We start from the raw sequence: 23,412 nt of genomic DNA on the forward strand, positions 1-23,412 counted from the left end.
AGCTTTAAAATTCTAAAATTGTTTTTACAAGATCAAGGAGGAGATTTTTAAAAAATCAGAATAGTAGTTTCTTCTAGGAGACAGGAAGAGAGTTCTGATCAGAGAGAGGCACATGAGGTAGGGTGGAGATGTTTATGATGGTGGCAATATTCTATTTACTTATCTAGTTGGTGTTACATGGTTGCTACTCTTATAATATTCATCAACCTGCATATATATTTGTATGTTTTATATATCTATATCTTATATTTTATAAATTTAAAAAATCCTCAAAAGTTTATGATTATAGGCATATTATTTGCTATTTTTTCTGCCCTCTATTATGTTAGAAATATTTTTCTACTGTGTAACAAAGAATAAAATATGTGATATACTTCCCTATGCATCCTGCTTATTGATAGGATTGCTCCTTTTACTCTTGCCTTGTGTTTTCATCTCCTTGGTGGGAAGAGAAAAGGCAAGTATCTCCCCAGAAGGGAAGAGAATATGACATAAGGTAAGCTCCTAAAATCCAGGAAGGGTAAGTAAAAGGTAGCCTTTCAAGTTTCTGGAGAGGCTAGAAAAGACAGAAGATCAGACACAAAGTCTTTGCTTACCTTAAAGTTTCAAACCCTGGAAAGGGCTGGTATGGAGAAAAAAATACACTGGAAGAGATCTCAATGGAGGTTTGCTCCATGCCTTTTTATCTAATTAGGACTATTTTTTGAGCAGTATTAGGGTTATAGACAAATGGAATGAAAAACAGAGTTTGCATATACCGCCTTCCCATCGACCCATAGTTTTGTCTATAATAAACATCTTTAATTATTGTGATACATTTATCACATTGGTAAGCCAATATTACATTATTAACTAATTGTATAGTTTACATTAGGTTTACTCTGTGTTATAGGTTTTGACAAAAAAGTTTGGACTCGTATCCAACATTATAATGCCACACAAATAGTTTCACCCCCTATAAATCCTTCCATCTTCATCCCTACCTCTCCTTGAATTCCTGGCAACCACTGATCTTTTTACTGTTTCCATACTTTTGACTTTTTCAGAATGTCATGTGGTTGGAATCTTAGAGTACACAACCTTTTCATATTGGCTTCTTTTACTTAGCAAAATACATTTAAGAGTGTTCTATGTCTCTTCATGGCTTGATAGTTCCTTCCTTTTTAATCATTGAATAATATTTCATTGTATGGAAGTACCATAGTTTGTTTATCCGTTCACCTATTGAGAGACATCTTGATTACTTCTGAGTTTCAGCAATCTATATATATAAAAGCCTAGGTGACCAAACAGGTGACTGGTCTCTATGACACACACTGACCACCAGGGGGGCAGAAGCTCAACGCAGAAGCTGCCCCTGGTGGTCAGTGTACTCCGACAGTGGGAGTGCCACTCAGCTGACTGAAGAGCGCCAGAGGCAGGGCTCACTGCTGGTGAGCCCTGCTGTAGTGGTGAGAGCATCTCCCAATTGGGACTGACTGGGCGCGAGCCTGTGGCAGGTGCAGCAGGGTCTGGATGAGCGGGAGCGGGCAGGCAGGAGTCACAGGCAGCACTGACTGCCAGTTTCAGTCCCGTCCCCACAGGCCACGCAGAGGGACCCAACCGGTGCACCAGGCCTCTAGTTATGAATAAAGTTGCTAATAAACATTCGTGTTTCAGATTTGTATGGACCAAAGTTTTCAATTCCTGTGGGTGATTATGTTCGATGCCTATTTAGGGAGACACAGCATCTGACATGAAATCATCCTTCTTCTCCCCCTGCCAGTTAGAAATGGCAGATGCATTGTAAATCTGGAGATTATCCCCAAGTTTGCACTGGAGCCACTGTTGGCTTAAAAGGGATTTCTGTATGTCCAGATGTCTTAAGAGGGTCACATCTTAAGACATCTGGACATACAGAAATCCCTTTTGTATGTCCAGATGTCTGGTGCTCACTGGTGCCTATCATTCCCATCCTCCCTCACTTTTAGGAAAGTTTCCAGCAGGGAAGGGGAACTCATGGAAAGGTTTTGGGGAGAGACACCACCAGGAATAAAGAAATGCAAATTAGCACGTCTAAAGATCCCTGATGCCAGGTGGCTGAGGCAGTGTGTGCCCAGGAGGTATTTTCTAACCACTAAATGTGTCCCATGACTCACTTGCTGGACATCACTACTGACAGGGACCAGATCTAGTGAAGACAAAGGAAGCCACAGCCCAGGAAGAACAAACAGGGCAGGAATTCAACAAGAAATGCCAATCTAGACTCTCAGGATCAAGTGGGACAAATGTCATCATAGAAACAACCAAAACACCTGAAAGGCAAAAACAGGCAAAAGACCCATTTGGGCTCCCAAAGTCCTTTTCACTACCATAAGTTCATAGTTGCTGCCCTCTTATACACAGACTTAATGTTTGGAAATATGAGAGAAGGAAAGAAACACCCCTGAAAGGGATTTAAATTTTGAATGGGTCTAAAAACTTTTAACTGACAGGATTAGGTATTCTTTCTTCCATCTCCATGCACCAACCCCTAATTTGAAATGAAGGTTCATACCCCTAAAGATGCTTAGATCATTAGAAGAAGGGGCAGGGACAGATTGGGAAGAGACTAGGAAATGAAGTTAGCAGTCTACTGGAGCTGATTACATTTTTATTATACTATATGGACTACATTATATATCATATTTTGCACAGATGTGAATTACTAGTCAAAGGACAGAAGACAAGGACTTATCCTAAAGGCCAGTTAAAGGCTCTGCCAGTCAAAGGCTTAGACCTTTAAGTGTGTGTGTGTGTGTGTGTGTGTGTGTGTGTGTATGCCAGCTCCTCACTTACCATGAGCAAATTAATTAACCTGGCTGAGCATCAGATTACTTATTATAAAAATAAAAAATAAAAACTTCTGTTCACTTCATGAGCTGCTTTGATGTTTAAATGAGAGATGCACATATTCTTCAGCATAGTACTTGACACCAAGTATTATTAAGCTCTAAACTTTACACTTTGTGTATGTAAGTCACCCAGCTTATTTGATCCTAAATTTTCCACCTGTGATATGAGGGAATCACTGACTCTTTCACAGCATGGGTGTAAAGATTAAATGAGGTAATTAATAATGGATGAGTACCTGGCATATACTCAGAACATGTTAGTTTCTTCCATCATTTCTAATAACACCTAGAATAGTGTATTTACAGCCTTTAAGGCTCTATTAAGAAACTAGCTTGTTTCCATTTCTGAAATTCCTTGCCTTTTTAGCAAATTATTACCTGGGGAGACTAAACTACAGCTTCATGGCACTATGGAACCAGAGTTGAGTCTGGTTAACTTTATAAGGGATGTGCATCAATATTTCATATGTCCTTGTTTCTCTCAGTACATTATTCTTTTCTATCCTTCCTCACTCACATCTCCCTTCACTTGCTAGAGTCCTCATTTCAGCCCCACCCAGGACTACTTCCCCTATAAGTGGGTCACCATACTCTTTTACTGTCAAATCTTGTGCTCTGAGGGCCTTTGCTCTAAGTGGTCTGAAAAATGGATCCCTCTTGGATTCTTTATGGTAATGGGTTAATTAGTGTCATTACATCTTCCAAGGCATTCCATTTTTAACAGGATACTCAGGTAGATTTTGTGCTTTAATCCAAGGAAAAAATTTATTCTATAGTTCTAATATCATCTTTGGATGCTAATAATGCAATATTTTGAGGTTAGACATGGCTTTGGAACACCTCATGTAATATTTTTTAAAATATATTTTATTTATTTTACAGAGAGGAAGGGAGAGAGATAGAGAAAAACATCGATGAGAGAGAGTCATCGATCAACTGCCTCTTGCACGTCCTCTACTGGGGATGTGCCCGCAATCAAGGTACATGCCCTTGACCGGAATCGAACCTGGGACCCTTCAGTCCACAGGCCAACGTTCTATCCACTAAGCCAAACCAATTTCGGCAGAGATAAAAACATCAATGATTAGAGAGAATCATTGATCGGCTGTTTCTGCACAGCCCCTATTGGGGGGTCGAGCTCACAGTTTGGGCATATGTCCTAATCAGAATCAAACTGGTGACCTTCTGGTTCCTGGCCAACGCTCAACCGCTGAGCCACACCTTCATGTCATATTTAGAGCCATCTACTCTCCCAACACATGATAAAATCCTGATCAAGACAGTATAATATTGGTATCCTAGAAACCTGATAATGTTAATTTATCTCTATTACATAGTGCCAGGGAGGGGCATGAGGCGCTCACTGTAAGCATAAGCCAAATAAAGGAAATTAATTAAATGGAAATAATTTTACTGACCTGGGAGATAAAATTCTGCCCTAAACCTTTACTGGAATTCTAAATGTTATATTGGAAACCTAAGAACAATATAAATTTCCCCTTTAGAGATTTCACAAAGGGAGTATATATAATAATGTACTCATTGGGAACATACTGTATTTATTCTTACATAAGTCAGCTTTGCCCAATGCTTGTGTCAGAATTTAGGACATTAAAAATATCTCAAATCTGTGGTGTTATTACAGGGTTTTAATGCTTATCATCTTTGTTCTTTCCATAAAATGTAGGTGCATTAACATCATCTCTTGCTTATTCTCTATGGAGCCACTTTGGCCTCTTACACAGAGAAGAAGGAAATAATAGCTCTTGCTCCCTTTACTTCTCACTCAGAAAGGCAGGCTTTCTCCTGTTTCCCTGTCCTATCAGGCCACAAAAGGTGAGTTCTGCTATTAATTTTTGATGGATTACTAACACAAGGTGCTCAAAGAAAATTGTAGGAAGGTTAGATCCTAGAATTGATTCATGATAGTGCCAGCTTGCTTAAAACTTAAATATGCTCTTCTTAATCATAGATTATTTTACTCATTAATATTTGTTGAGCCCACCTGTTGGCAATGCACTCTGCTAGAACTGGTGGATACAAAGAATTATTCCCTCCCTGAATGGCTCTAAACAATCCGGTTATCCCACCAGGAGTGGACAAACTATAGTTCTTGGGCCAAATGTGCCCTATGGCTTGTTTTCATAAGGCCTGCAAGCTACGGAAGCTTATTTACATTTTAAAGGAATTGTAAATAAGCAAAACAAAACAAAAGAATATGGGACTGAGCCTGAAAGTGGCCCATGGAGCCTAAGCTATTTACCATCTGGCCCTTTACAGAAAAAGTTTGCCCACCCCTGAGCCACAGAGTATTACATTTAACTAGTGGGACACAGTCCATCCCCAAGGGCAAAGACTAGAGCACATGGCCATGGTCTCCTTATACGTACACATTACCCAATCTGCTATCTGATGTGTTTCCAAGGGCCACACATGCTTCTCTGTATCTTGAGAGAGATTTTCAGTCGGTCTCGCCCTGTCTCCTAGAGCTGACTTGTGCACAAGGGCATTTACAGCAGGATGGTAGTAGCAGCCTTAACTAATAGTTGTGTTTAAAGCACAGAAGCAGGGTGAAAGCATGCTCTTCAAGGGTTTGGGAAAAGGGTTATATGAAGATTTTTTACTGTGCTGGTGCCCCTCTACTCCCTATTGTTCAAGGGTCAACTGTACTTAGCTCTGCCTTCTTGTAGGGCAGTGGTTCCTAAACTTGCTGCACACTATAATTACCTGATGGGTTTTCATTATCCCAAACCGCAGATGTTACTGAATATATACTATCATATGTATCCCACACTGTACTAGCATTCTGTATTCATTATTTCCTCTAATTCCCATCGTACCCCTATTAGGTTTTATTATTTAAAATTTACAAAGTAGGAAACTTAGATTAAGAAACTTTCTTAGTGTTACACAGCTCATAATTAAGGAATGGGGATTTGAACCCAGCTATGCTGACAGCGTGCATACCTTTTTACTACATTGCATTAGGCTACAAAAATATTATTTTTCCCCTGGCTTCTCCAATTCTACCTAAATCAGCTTATCATAACATTTTTTAAACTAAACTGTATAAAAAGAAAAATTAAGTCTGTATTCTATGGGATTTCTATCCCTATCTTTTGTAACTTTACTAATTCCCACTTTTAGCCAAAGAAAATAAAGGTTAATTTGTGTGGCAGAGCCCAGATTGTGAATGACTACTTGATATATAATGTTAATTGAGTTTAAAGTGGTTTTATCCTTTTACCTATAGGCCAGTTAACAGAAACAGATTAGAAATGGTTATATTCATGGATTCTACCCCAGGCCCTATTCAGCCATCTTTTAAATATGTAACATTTGCTGTAAAAGAATTTGTATTGACTTAAAGAAAACTAATCACCACCATTAGAAAATTAATCACACATGTATACACATCTTATATACATAAATAATTGTTTTGAAACAGACAAAATTCCTGGCTGCACCATGATTATAATAAGAGCTGTAATAAGACTCTGCTCCAACACATTGTTAGCATAGTACTTCCATCTGTGCGTACTTAGGAATTGTGTCAATTTTTATCATGTAGCAAGACATAGTCAAATTATTTCCATAACTTTGGAAGTTACTCATTCCACATTTTCTTTATTATTTTTTGGCATTTGAGGCTATTTATTGCTCTGACCAAATGTCTATGCCTTGATAGCAAAAACATTAGCTTTCTTCTCATCTTACTTGATATTTTTGGAAGAACAAATTGACAATTCCCATGAATGATTTTGAGTTAGCAGGAAAGCATCTGCTGCAGGATGGCTCTTCCTCTTTTGAAGTTCACTGAGAAGCCAATTTCATCATTTTAAAAGCAAAACTACTGCCTGATCTTCATGGCAATAAAAGTAACCTAAATGGGAAAATTGACCACCCACACCTAGAAAAATCTTAAAACGTTAATATTTAGTTGGTACTGATGCTAGCAAATGCTAACCACACTAGTAGTGTATCTCCATAAATATGACTAATGAACTGGCCTATCTTGTACTCATGTATTTTTGGAAGACTTGAAATTTATCTTTGAAAATCTGATACTCACAGTAGGTTCTATTTTTAACAAGTTAAATGGTAGAGAGAGACAGACACATTCTCTGCATTTGATAATACTTTCATTTTAAAATTGGTACATGAAATATTTTCAAAAGAATTGTCACACCCAGTTAGTCACACCACATGGGTTTATTTCTTTATTGTTCATACTGTGAATTTTCTTCATCCAATTTTTAGCATTCCTTTAGTGGCCCATTTTTGCAACATTTTTACTTTATTGGTTTTATTTTTACAAGCTACATCTATCATTAAAGATCATTGGGAATATGTTCAAATTTGTTAAAATACTGGGCTTAGTAAAATTACAACAGGCAACATAAGCCAGATTGAGAAATATCTTGCCAAATAATATTTCTCAACAAGCCATTTGGAGAAACTAAATTTTTTTTAAAAAGTAGTTGATACCTGATTAAAAATATAAGTTGCTTTCCCCTTTTTTAACATTAGTGTTCTTGTATATATATTAATTCCTATATGGCTACAATTTTTAAATATGCCTGGCATTTGTATGTGATTGCATTTAAATGTTTGTCTTCAGAGATTCAAAAAGAATTGAGAGGTTCCAAGTGGCAAAAATTATCTTTAGAAAATTAATTTGAAATTCTGTTACAACCTTTGAGCTCTGAAACCACGTACTTTTTCCAAAGTAATGTGGGGAGAGGTAGGTAATTCTTTTTGTGACCAATCTACTATATTTCTGAGTTTTCCCTCTAGAAGAAAATATATCTGAGTGGCTGTTGACTATTACACTCAGCCTTTGTAACAACCAGAAGAGAGAAAATCTCTGTTTTGGGTACTGGTAAGCACTGGGGTGGGGAAAATCCATTTGGGTGGGGTGGTCAAGGATTGACTCTGAGGTGGCAAAATTAAAAACCAAATTCTGAAGCAAGTAAAATGTGGAGGGGATGGAGAATTTTCCAAACAAAGGGGGGAGCCTGTAAAAAGGAATTTGAGAAAAGTTATTCCTATAGTTGAGGAATGGGCAGTTTGTCAGTGTGTCTGAATGAAATGGTAAAGAAAAGATTACTACAAGAAAGAGATGCAATGGATAAGAGAGAACATTAGTGGCCTTGTAAGCACGATAAAGGTGCTTTTTTTTTTCCCCAAACGTTTTTTTAAAAATATGTTTTTATTGATTTTAGAGAAGATAAGAGATGGAGAGAGATACAGAAACATCAATGATGAGGTAGAATCATTGATCTGCTGCCTTCTGCATGCTCCATACTGGGGATTCCACAAGCCAGGCCTGCTGGCTTGGTGGGAAAGTATTTAAACAGAGCAGTGACATGATTTAACTTCACCTTCGAAAAGATTACCCTGTGTAATAGAAAATAAACTAGAAAAAGCAAGATCAACCAATAAATCATTAAAAAAAACAACAACAAATAAACACAGAAATAATCAAAAATAGCTCAAGAGGGTAACTATAGAAAAAATCTCAAAGGTTTTAGATTGATAACTTAAAAGAGGTCCCAGACACCGGGAGAATTCCTAGCCACCAATGAATATAAAATTGTTTTTAATTCACCAGTTCTAAACAATAGAAAAACATAAGAATCTACTAATAAACTTAGAGTAGCCTTAAAATATCTGATGAAAGTAGCAAAGAACCCCCACTTTGTACTTTTTACTTTTGAAAAGGTGTCCATTAAGATAACCCAACACACTAAATACTAGTATTATGGAGAAAAATCATATGATTCTACCAATGATTGCCATAGAAGTATTTGATACAATTCACCAGATATCACTAAGAAAAACTAGCTAAAATAGAAATAAATGAATGCGATAGGAGTTTTCAGGGGCGTGGCTAGGTATTCTCAACCTTAGCATTGTTGATATTTTGGACCAGGTAAGTCCTTGTTGCAGAAGCTGTCCATGCATTGTAGGATATTTGTTAGTATCCCTAGCCTGTATCTATTTGATGCTGGTAGAATGTACTCCTCTCCAAATAATATTTGCCAAATAATATTTCTCAACAAGCCATTTGGAGAAACTAAATTTTTTTAAAAAAGTAGTTGATACCTGATTAAAAATATAAGTTGCTTTCCCCTTTTTTAACATTAGTGTTCTTGTATATATATTAATTCCTATATGGCTACAATTTTTAAATATGCCTGGCATTTGTATGTGATTGCATTTAAATGTTTGTCTTCAGAGATTCAAAAAGAATCAAAAGTGGTGGCAATCAAGCATATCTCTAGACATTGCTAAATGTCTCCTGAAGGACAAAATGACCAGTTGCGAACTGCTGAGTAGAGGACAATACCATCGCTATGTTTAGCATATTTTATGGCTTTATATGGTTGCATTCATAACAATACATTTTTAGTTGACATACAAAACAAAATACCATCGATTGAGTTGCAAAAACAACAGAAATTCATTTTCTCAACATGCTGATAGAAATTTTAGATCAGGGTACCAGGTAGTTGGATTCTGGTGAGATCTCTCTTCCTGGCTTGCAGGTGACTAACCTCTCACTATGCCCTCACATGGCAGAGAAAGAGCAAGTTTTTGTTTCTTCCATTTCTTATAAGGAAGAACCTTATGATCTCTTATAAGGGCACCAGTTCTGTCAGACAGGACTCCACCATTATGATTTCATTTATAGTTAACTAGGTCCTTAAAGGCCCTATCTACAATATAGTCAGTCACTTGGGGAGTTAGGGATTCAACACATGAATTTTGAGATAATGTAATTCAGCCCAAAACACTATCTAAACAATTTAATATATATATATATATATAATTATTATTATTATTATTAACTTTTTACAGAGAGGAAGGGAGAGGGATAGAAAGTTAGAAACTTCCATGAGAGAGAAACATCGATCACCTGCCTCCTGCATACCTTCCACTGGGGATGTACCCACAACCAAGGTACATGCCCTTGACCGGAATCAAACCCGCAAGCTGACGCTCTATCCACTGAGCCAAATAGGTTTTGGCAATCTAAACAATTAAAAAAAAAAATCTATATCTAAGCCCAACAACTACTTTATATACAACAGCCATTGTTTTATTAAAATCAGTAATGAGACTGGGATTTCTGCTATTACCACTATTCTTCAACATATTTTTGGAGATTAACAAGACTAAAAAGTTAAAGTTTAAAAATAGAGAATGAAAAGATAATACTATATTTTCAGTTGGTATGGTCATATACAAGATATTCTGCTAAATATCTCTTCACATTAATAGAAGAATTAAGTAATGTGATGGGCCAGATACAAAGTTAATAAGTTTTTTCCTACTAATATGCTATTAGAAATTGATAAGTACATTTATAAGTACAATAAAGAAGATAAATTACCTAAAATGATTTTAAGAAGACAGGAATTGGATCTAAATGAAGAAAATTATATTTTATTAAAAGACATAAAATAAGATCTGAAATTGGAGAGACAGTTTTTCCTATATTAATATATAAGTTTATTGCAGTTCCAAACAGAATCTCAACAAAAAATCTTCCCAATTGGTCAAAATAAACTTAAAATTTATATGAAAAAAAAAAGGCAATAACTTTCCATTTTAAAATTGATATCAAGAATGATTTACTTTATCAGATTTTAAAAGTACTATAAATATACTTTAATGAAAACACTATGAATTAGCATGATAGACATAGATAATTGGCATAAAATAAAATATAAAAGTAACATAATAAAGTTGACAATTAATTTAGGTGAAAAATAATTTTTTTCTCTTAAATGACATTAGCATTCCTGATTAGTTATTTGAATAAATATAAAAGTATCCTACAATGGCTAAAGATATAAATGTAAAAAATTACAAGACAGAAATATCATAATAATAATTAATAAACTTAAAAAAAATTGGAATAAAGAAAGCAAGTCGGTAGTCTTAAAAAGATATAGAAAAAGCAATAAATTTAGTTACACTAAATTAAGATATTTCTACCAAAGAAAGACAAGCTATTGTTATTGTCCATATGAGAAGTAATTAACAGTGGTGGTAATAGAGATGGAGAGAAACAGGAATATTTGATATCATAAGGTAGCAATAACAGAATTTCCAGGTAGATTAGATATGGGTTTGAGAGCGGGGAAAAAAAGTTTTAAAAAAGTGTGGGGAGAGGGAGAAAGAATTAGATAAAAAATTTCAAAAGTATATCTTTGAAATGAGAAAAGAAACCACAACAAATTACAAATTTTAAAAAGCTGCCAGATACTATAATTGTTACTGAAGCAAAAAAAAAATTATGATAAACTATTTTTTTAATGGTTAGAGTGGTTGGCCTGTACCCTGAAGGGTCACAGGTTCAATTCCTAGTCAAGGGCATGTACCTGGGTTGCAGGTTCAATTCTCAGCAAGCCCAGTTGGGGCACATGTGGGAGGCAATAAAACAATGTGTCAATTTATGTCTCTCTCACACTGATGTTTCTCTCTCTTTCTTCCCTTCCCTACCTCCCTTTTATTCTCTCTCTAGCAAAAAAAAAAAAAAAAAAAGATAAAAATACGTTGGGTGAGGATTAACAAAAATAAACACCAAACTAATAGACATAAAATCAGCAAGGAAATAGAAGATCTGAACAATTAACCAACATAAACTTGTCATACCACCCAATAAGAGCAGAGTAAACATTTTTCAAGGATCATAGAATATTTACCAAATGCATTGTATCTTGGACATAAATTTAAAATAATTAAACATCAATAAATTTAAAATAATTAAAATTATACAAAATATGTCCTTTGATCATAATAAAATCAAACTAGAAATCAATAACAGAAAGACAATAGGAAGATCTCCAAACACCTGGAAATTAAACAACGTACTTCTAAATAATGGATCAAAGAGAAAGTCTCAAGGGAAATTTAAAAATACAAAGAAGTAAATAAAAAATTGCACCATGTTAAAATATGTGGGATGCAACTACAGCACAGCTAAAAAAGAAATTTATATAGCATTAAATGCTTACATTAGGAAAGAGAAAAGATCTCAAACCAATAATATAAGTTCCTATCATAAAAAAATTATTAAAAGAGAGCCAAATAAGCACTACCTAGTGTGGCTCAGTTGGTTGAAGCATTGTCCTACACACCAAAAAGACAATGGGTTCAATTTTTGGTCTGGGCACATACCTAGGTTGTAAATTCAATCCCAGTGCAGAGTATGTGTGGGAGGCAACAGATTGATGTTTTTTGCTCACATAAATGTTTCTCTCTCTATCTCTTCTAAAATCAATTTTAAAAAGAACTGAGGTGTGTGTTTTTCTTAAGTCAAATAAGTGCAAAGCAAACACAAGAAAGAAAATACTAAATCCCTTCACTTCTCATTACTAGTCCTATATTCCATTGTCCAGTATTATAATCATTCCATTACACTAATGACTTGCCTTACCTTTAAACAGAGCCAAAAAAAAATTTCTAATTTTCATTTTACAAATTTCTCTCTCCACATTTGTTCATAAACAACTCAATATTTCTGGAGAAAATCATAGCAGTGCTGACCAGAGTCATTTCAAGTCCATGACCATACCCTTAGAATGGTCATTTGACACTGACAATCGAATATACCCCAATTCTTGAGCAAATTTACTTTTTCATCATCTCAGCAAGTGATTTCAAATCTCCAATATTATCTTCCCCCTTGTTTTAAGCTAATAAATTCTGCATATTTTATATAAAATAGTTCTATCCCAATAAGAATTACTCTATAGTAGTACACACACGTCGACCTCCTTTTCTATTAAAATAGAAAAGTCACTGCTCCTATTTTAGCTCAATCTCTCCACACACCATTTTATTTATTTATTTATTTATTTTAGAAATATTTACTGCCATTTTTTTCTTTCTCTACTTCATTATTAATTTCTCCCTCTCTATTGGATCCTCTTCCCATTCAAACTGAAGCATGCTTTAAGATTACCCATCAACACAAACGAAAAAGCAAGCAAACAAAAGCTTCCTTTGACTCCACATGCTGTTGCAGCTATTGCCTATATCTCTGCTGTACTTCATAGAAAAATAGCACATTGTCTATACTCACAGCCTCTACTTCACATTTTCCCTTCAAATCATCCTAATTGGGTATTTCTTTTGACTTCTCTAATAAAATGGACCTCGTCTCACCAATGACCTCATCTTACCAAAGCTAATGTTCACTCCTCTGAGATCATCTTACTTGAGCTCTTAACATTTGACACCCCATACCCCATTCTCTCTTTCTTGACATACATTCATTTGGTTTCCAGGATATCATGCTTCCCTAGCTTTTCTCTCATCTCTTTGCTTCATCTCAAACCCTTTACCTCTTTCCCCCTGGACCTCTAAAATATTTTGTCAACTCATGGATCTTTTCTTTTTCCTTTTTTTTTTTTTTTTGCGGGGTTAGGGGGTGTTTTCTTTTCTCACTTGTATTATCTAATCATGATAATTTCAGCCAGTCCATTGGCTTTAAATGCCATCTTTAGCAGATAACTCAAATTTACACCTCCAGCCTAGACTTATCTTTAGAATTCTAAACTCTAATATTCTACTTAACATTTCACTTTTGATATCTAATTGAAAACTTAAATATAACCAACAGAATTATTAACACTTCATCCAAATTTGTTGCTCTAAAGCAGTGGTTATCAACCTTTTTAATACTGGACCCTTTAATACAGTTCCTCATATTGTGGTGGCCCCCAACCATAAAATTATTTTCATTGCTACTTCATACCTGTAATTTTGCTAGTGTTATGAATCGTAATGTAAATATCTGTGTTTTCTGATGGTCTTAGGCTCCACAGCAGTAGCTCACAACCCACAGATTGAGAACCGCTAGCAGGGTCGCCTAAGACCATGTAACTGAACTTTTAATAAGGTGTTAGACATCAAAACAAAGACACCAATTCAAATAACAGTGAATGTAAATTTTATCCTGGACATTTTGGCTACGTATGTTAGTAATCTGACTCTCCTGATCACTTCATTTCTTTAACAAATTTTTATTGAGCATTTACTCTGTGCCTTTTCTAAACCCTGAGCAAAGAATGGGAATATGGTAGAGACATCACAGCTCTCATAGAACTGACATTCTAGTAAGGAGATATAATAAGTCTGTAAAAAATGAGAAATTTTCTAGAAAGTGTTAACTGTTAGCAAAGAATTAATAGTGCACAAAGATATGAAAAGACCAGAGGCTATTTTGCATTGAGTGGCCAGGAGTCCTAGCTAAAGAATTGGCATCTCAACTGAGACATAAATGACAATAAGGATCCAGAAATGAGGAAAAATAATTCTAAGAAAATGAATGACTGCCAGAACTGGTTTGGCTCAGGGGATAGAGCGTTGGCCTGCGGACTGAAAGGTCCCAGGTTCCATTCCAGTCAAGGGCATGTACCTTGGTTGTGAGCACATCCCCAGTGGGGGGTGTGCAGGAGGCAGCTGGTTGATGTTTCTCTCTCATCAATGTTTCTGACTTTCTGTCCCTCTCCCCTCCTCTCTGTAAAAAATCAATAAAATATATATATATATATATATATATATATATATATATATATATATATATATATATATTTTTTTTTTTTTTTTTTAAAGAAAATAAATGAATGACTAGTACAAAGATCCTAAGATAAGAGACAATCCCAGTTTGGCTGAAAGGTTGCAGACAAGATAGATACTATATTTATGGGAAGTTCAGCGATGCAGAGTCCATATCATTTATGGCACTATGGGACAAGGTAAAATATTGAGATTTTAGCTACCATCAGAAGCCAGGCAATTGGTGGATTTTAAGCAGAAGAGTTATATGATCTGATTATATTTTAAAGAAATCACTCTTGATCCTGGCTGGTTAACTCAGTTGGTTGGAGCATCATCCTGATACAACAAAGTTATGGGTTCAATCCCACATCAGGGCATATACAAGAATCAACCAACGAATGCATAAATAAGTGGAACAACAAATCCATCTCTCTCTCTCTCTCTCTCTCTCTCTCTCTCTCTCTCTCTCTCTCTCTCTCTCTCTCTCTCTCCCTTTCTCTAAAAATGGATAAACACAAATCTAAACAAAACAATCAGTCAGTCATTCACTCTTGCTGTTACATGGAGAATATATTATAGAACCAAGAGTGCAAGCAAGGAAACCAATTGAAGGCTATAGCAATAGTCCTGGCAAAAAACAGGGGAAGTCTTAGAGAAAGATTGTGATAATGGACATAAGATAAATCAGTTTGGGGTCACTTTTGGATTTAGAAGTGATAGAACTTGGTAGTGTATTATATAAATAGAATAAAAAAGGCTAAATTATAAATGTATTATAAGTTTTTGATTGAGAAATCTGTGCTATATTTTGATATTTGAGAGCTTGGGGAAGGAATGGATTTGGGTGTAAAAACAAAAAGTTCTCTTAGGGACGAATTAAGTTTTAGATGCCTATTAGTCATACAAAAAGAGTTGTTAAGTATGACATTAGATATTTTATCTAAGTTTCAGAGACAGGTGACAAATGGAGGATATTATTTGAAAGACTAGACTACCTAAAACCAGGAAAATATGTGATATCATCTAAGAGAATAAGGCCAAATTACTGAGCCAATTGGATAGAGATTGGATAGAGGAAGAGGAGAAGCCAGAATACAAGACTGAGAAGGATCAACCAGTGAGTTAGGAGAAAAGGCAGGGGATATGCTAACCAGGAAGACAAGAGAGGAAATCATTTCAAGAAGGAGGGAGTGATTCATTGTGTCAAATGCTGCTCAGAGGTAAGATAACAACAAAGTAGAACACATTGAATTTGGTAGTAATGAAGCACAATTGGAATAAATTGAGGAGAGAATGTGAGGTGATGAAAGAAAGAGAGCCACTACTGACAGAAGAAAGTGACGAGACAATGTAATTATTAGAGCCCTCTGAAACTGGACAGGCCTACTCATGATGGAAAGAGTTCAAAGGAAGGTTTACAATTATAATGAGGGGATTTGCACATCTGTTTGTGAGTTGGACCAGATGACCCTGGAAATACTTAGCGTACAATGATGTTCTAAGATTCTTTTATTCTACAGTATTTATCTGATGTAGCTCTCACTTGCCTAAATTGTCAGTGCAGTGTCCCTCACTTGATCCCTCTGCAACCTTATTAAGGACAGACAAATTATTTTCATTAGACTTTATAAAATAGTGAAAATAGCTCTTGAAATTTTATTAATTTCTCAATAGACTCTAGATTGGAAAAACTGATCTCATCCAACTGTCATAATGTAGATAAGGCAATTAAGGCTTTGCGAAGTGAAATGGTTTGTTAAATATAAAATTCAAAGATAACAGTAAAGCTAAGACTAAAACCCAGGACTCCTTGTTTCATTTCTTTTTTAAAATATATTTTTATTGATTTGAGAGAGGGAGAGATAGAAACACCAAAGATGAGCGAGAATCATTGATGAGCTACATCCTGCACACCCCACCCTGGGGATCAAGCCCACAACCATGCATGTTCCCTCACCAGAAATCAAACCATGACCTCTTAGTTCATAGTTCAACACTCAGCCACTGAGCCACACCAGCCAGGCCCCTTGTTTCATTTCTTATCAGCTTCTTGGTTCTCCTTTTTGGTTTATATCTTTTTAATTTTCATAAACCATATGCTTATAATAAGAACTTCTAAAGTTGTGTTGTTTAAAATGGCAAAAATAAAAAACAAGCTCCCTCTCCGCCCCCCCCCCCCCGCCCGAAAAAAGAAACACCTGAAATTATCAGCACCCGAGAACTTAAGTTACCTTTTCCAGGAATGAGCTGAGGCATATATTCCTCCAGCTGCTGGAATATTGGCAGATAATGGCTCTCAGCGAGTCCTAATCTGGGAATTGTCAAGTCATAGAGTCAGGTGGACTCAGCAGTGATCCATCATAAAATGAAAGTGGTGAATCTAGAATCGAGCATAAGCAGGATGGAGGGCACAATTAAACTGCTTGGTACCTTTATGGCCATATGTGGGGTCCCTGATGATTAGCTCAATGAGGAGAAAACAGCCCAATAGATAGTTCACAGATGGATACTGATATGAAGTGCAAGCTAAAAATGTACTGCTGTTGCACTATAACCTCACTCACAGTGTCTCTGAAAGAAAGCTGTGAAGGGAAATCATCACAGTGGGAAGAGCTTCAGGCATTACCTCTGATCATCTAACTATACTGGAAAGAAGAGTGGACCAAAGTAACAACATATACCATTCATGAGCAGAGGAAAATAATTTCAAGGATTGTGCGTGGACCTGGAAAAAGGAAAATTAGCAGTTTGGCAACAAGGGCATCTGGGGATGATGTATGTGAATGAGCCCAACTATGAAGCTCTGTGTATTACATATTAATGTCTTCTAGTCAGCCTCCTTCCCTCCTTCATCCTTCTTCATAAAGGAGGCACTAAAGACCCCAAAATACAGAATGTCATGGCCAGCTACTATTAACTAGTTTCTGTCACCAGACATCTCAGTTCTAGCATAATGGTTACATAAACAGAGAAGTCACAGTGGCAAGGATGAAGGCTTATATAGCTATTGCCATTGCCAAATATCCTATTTCCCAGCACAGAGACAAATGCTAAATCCCGATATGGCTTAATCCTCAAGAATATCAACCAGTTATTTGGTGACAAAATGACCACTCGACAAGGACAGTGTTTGAACTTCGGTGGAATCAGCACATATTCCAGGTTGGCCTTTGGATTACAGAATTTTGGATACACTGAATTGGAACTAAAACACCCATTTGAAAATGAAGTGAGAGGAATTTTAGAGTAAAATAGGCAGGTTTAGGGAGTTTTGAGAATAGAGGGTCCATGGGTGAGGAATGCATAGGTGAGGGCTTGGAGCCACCAGAAGGAATACATTTACAGAGAATAAAAAAGGTGCCACAGGATAAGGGGAGAGACATATATTACAGAAGATAAGGAAAAATCACAGAGTATGGGGAAAAACGAAACAAACTTGCACAGAGGATAGAGAAATGCCGACAAATGGTAGAAAGAAGAATACAGATTTTCACAGGAGATAGAGAAATGTTACAAAATATGGGGGAGAGAAAATAGGGGGACGGAGCCACCACATGGGTTTTGGGCTTTGAAGCTGATATTCTGCAAAAAAGAGTAACCAATTAGAAGAGCATAGGATCATACAGTGAAGAAGGGAACATGAAGAGACAAAGAACTACAGCATTTATAAACCGTATAAAAAAGGGACTGTGTGGGTTACCCCACTGGGACCCCCTCCCTATGTGAGAATTTGTATTTGTTTCCAATAAATATCCACCCTTTTCATCTACCACCTTTTGTCCCTGGATTCATTCTTCAGATCCATCTGGATAGGGACCCAGGAAAGAAACCACCCTTGCATCCTGCTCAGGAAAACAACCCAAATCAAAAGGACATATGGCAGTAAACACATGACCATGAGATCCACTGGTTTGATCACATACTATACAACCCAGTTGCCAGTCTGATAGTGATAGAATAGTCTTTTGTAAGTGTAACTGAGGCACCAGCTTGTTATTATGCTTTTATTAGTATAGATGTGCTCCCCATTTCTATAAGAGTAGGGGGGTTATATTCTATGACCTCATTACACCTAAATAATTAAATAGCTGTTGCGTGATTGATGCTAAGGTAGAATGTTTGGGTCTAGGACCCAACAGAAGGCAGTAGGAGTATCCCTGCTTACCATTCCTCCAAGTGACCAACTTATAAAATACTAGAGGCCCAGTGCACAAAACTCATGCATTGAGGGGGGTCCCTCAGCCCAGCCGCACCCTCTCCAATCAGGGACCCCTCAGATGATATCCGACTGCCGATTTAGGCCTGATCCCACAGGAATAAGGATAAACTGGCAGTTGGACATCCCTCTGTCAATCAGGGACTGCTGGCTCCTAACCGTTCATCTGTCTGCCAGCCTGATGCCCTTAACTGTTCCCCTGTCTGTTGGTCTGATGCCCCTAACTGCCTCTGCCTGCCTGCCTGATTGCCCCTAATTCCTCTGCCTACTGGCCTGATTGCCCCTAACTGCCTCTACCTCTACAACCACGGCTTTGTCTGGAAGGACAGCCAGAATGACACCCAGAAAGTCATTTGGTATAATTAGCATATTATGCTTTTATCAGTATAGATGTGCTTCCCATTTCTACAACTCTAGACAATGTGGGTCCAGATGTTCTGGTTCTCACAAGGGAAATGTTTCATCAAAAGAAACAGCAAGTGTTCCATTAAACTTTACTACTACTTACATTTTAGGGTTGTCATGACAAGAAGAAAGCAAAGATAGCAGTAAAAAGAAAGGAGTCACTACTCTAGCACAGGTGCTTGGCTGATAATCAGGTAAACAGGACTACTACTTAACCATGAGGGCAGGGAAGAATATGCTTGGTACCCATGCAATCCCCTGAGGAATCTCTTGTCCATTTTTGACAAAAATAGTATAAATGCAACAGCAATGGCTTAAGAATGTCAGAGACTCTGACCAATAAGGGACATCCCACCATACAAGCCATCTAGATTACTTAGACTAGTGGTTGGCAAACCATGGCTTCTGAGCCACATGCGGCTCTTTGGCCCATTGAGTGTGGCTCTTCCACAAAATTCCATGTGTGGGCGCACACATACAGTGCGATTGTGTGGCCCATGAGAAGTTAGTTTTTGGCCTGGGTGAGCCTATTTTGAAGAAGTGGCATTAGAACACTCAAGGGGCCAAAGAACCGCATGTGGCTCACGAGCCGCGGTTTGCCGACCACTGACCTAGACCAGAAAAGATGTTAGCCAAGAGTGAATGGAACCTAAAATACATAGTAGAAGAAAGATACAGTGAAAACTTAATAAATATTTAAGTAAATTCAAGTGGAACAAGAGTTAGACTTTAGCAAATACTATTTTATTTCTCCCAGATTTCCCCTTCAGGACTTAAAAATTCATTTTATCAGTTGCTGGCAGCATTGATAACCAATGGTTCTCAGCTAAATTTCTGTACATGAATTGCCCTCTTCTGAAAAGAGCTGCCTTGCCCCAGTTCAGACCTATTCAAGGGCACAGTCCCCATTCAATTACTGGATAATAAGGGGTTTCAAAGACTCAGACCATTTGCTTCAAGGAGAAACAACTCTAAAGGGCCATCCCTTCCCAAAGCTCCCTAGGGTCTTTATTGCAACTTCATTGTCGTTTCACCCAACCCTATTTCCTTTATTTGCTCCATAAGGTTTTATCCCATGGGCACTCACCAATAAAACTACTGCACACAAATCTTTTTCTTAGACTCTGTTTCTGATATACAGTTCAAAAAGCACATGGCATGTCCATGTAAGATAACATCTCCTAGGATTGAGAATGATATTGTAGTAGATTATTTCATGGAATTTGGGGAATTAGGTTAGGACAATTATGAAGTGTATGCTCCCACTTTCTTAAAATAAAATGAATATATATAAATATATGTAAATTCATCCCTCAAAGAAGGATGAAGCAGTAAAATATTAACACTGAGTATCTGGATACTAGGCTCATATCTTTTCCTATATTTTTAATAATCAACAGTAGATATGTCATTTTTAATAAGATAAACTCATTATTTTAGTAAAAAGTTGAGTGTATACTATGCCTATAAAAATAGAGATATATATGTATAAAGCAGAAGGAAATAGATACAATAAATAAGCTCCAATATAATTACTGTCTATTCCAGATGACCCTTGAATTAAGAATATAAAAAATTTAGCTCTCTTCCCTAATTCATCCATGGCACTAATTGAAATATCAAGTGAGATGGAAAAATAGGGAACTACACCTAGGAGTGGAATGGATAGGTCACATAGTCACTCTACACTTAACCTTTTGAGAAGCTGTGAGATTGTTTTCCAAAGTGGCTGTACCATTTTACATTCAGCAGATATTTATTCTAAGCCACATTATTTGTCCACCCTTGTTTAAACAGATTTCCCGTACAGTCTGAATATTCTGCCAGATAAAGATTAGTCATTTATCTTAGATGGGTCTGGGCAAAATCCTAACCAAGAGAAAGACTAGGGAAAGTAGAAATAATTTGGTTGGTTCCCAAGGCGTTATCCATGTTTAAAATAAGTGTCAAACATTAGTTTTTCTTTGAGACTGAAACTCAGCTCTTAGGACATTTTCTTCACTATTCTTGTCTAGCCATTTAAAGTATGCAGTCATGAGCCAGCCCACTCAAGAATCACTACTTCAAAAATGGGACTTTTCTCATTGGCTGTTTATCCCTAAGATCCTCTAAGAAAGGAACCTCATTATTACCCACTCGATTGTTTTACTTTGCCCAGGGACCCAAATTTTAATTAAAATCAGAAATTGTAAAAATTGTTATCCAGTACAAGACTATTTTGTTTGTTGTTTAAAATTTATGCTACATAACTTATATAAACTGGCGATCCTTGATTTTCCTTTTTCTTTTCTTAATACTAAATCGTCCCACATTTTTTTAGGAAGTTTGACATATACTATGATTGAACATCAAATTCAACTCCCAGATTTTTGGAGGCAATTCTCAACTCCTAAGAGGACCATACCAAAAAAGTAAAAAATAAAAAATAAAAAAGACCATATAGTTCTTTAAAATATTTTCTGGTAATAAACACTTTAATTTGGAAATAGTGATATTTATAAGTGGCATCAAGGATACCAGCGGTCACAGTGTCTAACAGTTTTACAGAAAATGCAGAAGTGTTTTTCAAGTGGGTGTTTCTTGATCAATTCTAAATAAAAACCAAATGAACCATTACAAAATGTATTTTCTGTGAAGATTATTTTTTTGAGGAAGCTAAGCAAATGTAGTTCAAGAACAATGTGGCTGCATTTAATGTGATTTTGAGCTTCACCAATTTGAAGTGGTGTGGTATAAAACATTAATAAAATCTCTCTGCATATATTTTGAAATAATTCCTATTTCTTTTGCTATCCTGACTAACTCAGGAAAGGCCTGCATGGCGGCCTGGCAAACTCAAGAGACCTAAAGTAACCACAGGATGGTCTGAAATTAAAATCTTTAATTAAAACGTCTTTTTAGTGGGTAGTCATGTCCTAAGCCAGTATTTTCCCTGACAAAAATCAACTTCTATCTTTATTGAGCCTATTGTTTTATTTTGTTTTGTTTTTTTGCATTTAAAATAACTTACCTGTGGAATCTCAGGGTAATTTGTAACTTTCCTTTTTTCCAGACCCCTCAAGGCACAGCCCTGGCACCCAGGGGAAACCACAAATTCCTTCACTGTTATTGTTATCAGGTTAATTATTAACTGCTAACTATCTTATACCTACCTGTGTAAAGGAAGCATGTGTCTACCATTTTACTTTTTATCTGATCCCAGAGGTTCTCCCACCTCTTTTGCTTTCTCTGGCCTCCCTAATCTATCACCCATGGACTGTAATGTATAAAACAAGATAAAACCGCCCATTCTCCACTATCTCAACACATTGAGATTCTGCTTTCTGGCAATTGTCCACAGTTTGGCTCAAATAAACTCACAAAAATTCCTTACGGATTTGAATGGTTTTTTCATTAACACTTTCAATTATAAAAACGATCAAGAATTATATAATTCAAAGCTGGCTGAATAAATTGTAAACTGTTTTTGCTATTTTCATTAGGAGGTTGCAAATTAGATCCATTGTCTTTTGTAGATCTAGTGAAACTTAGACTTGAACTATACAGATAAAAGATAAGTGAAGTTTCCAGAAATGCATCATTCATAATAATGCAACTGCCCTGTTCCTAGCTTACTGGTGTGGTGTTCTATCTTCACAGAAGGAGAATACTTAATTTCTTAGAGACATGAATATATTATACTAGTACATACTACCTATAATATTTACATATTATCACATTAATATGTTGCATATTATATAATTCTTGGCCAGTAAAAATTAGAAATAGAATAAGAAAAAGAAATAGAATATCAGAGTTGCCTGAATAGTTATTTATAAGTCATGTTTTGTCATGAGTATGATAAAAATAATATTTTCTGGTCATTTCTGAATACAAAATATTTTTACTTGGATCAAATTTCAAAGGTATAGAAGGTTATGCTGTGGAAAGATCTGTCTCCCATTCCTATCTGTCAACCACCTAGTTGTTTTGTACAGAGACAAAATGAATATTATCAGACTTTTGTGTAACCTTCTAGACAAACTGAATATCTATATAAGCAATATGTTCATCCTTCTTTGCTAAATTGGTAGTAAATAATAGAGTCTTGCATTTTTCACTTGATCCTGAAGATTGGCCCATATCCATACACAAACAAGTTCCTCACTTTTCTTTACAGCATTTGTATATTATTATATGGATGCACCCACCATTAAGTTGTATAGTCTACATGGAAAGCTTTTTTTTTTTTTTTTCTTTCTTTTTTTTTTTTTTTTTAAGAAAACATCTTCCTGGGCCCGCTCATAGATCTATGAAACCAAAATCTGTGGACCAGAGTCTGGGAATATATTTTGTCGT

This window comes from Pipistrellus hanaki (assembly GCF_964339955.1).
Source record: "Pipistrellus hanaki genome assembly, chromosome: 11".
NCBI classification, from domain to species: Eukaryota; Metazoa; Chordata; class Mammalia; order Chiroptera; family Vespertilionidae; genus Pipistrellus; species Pipistrellus hanaki.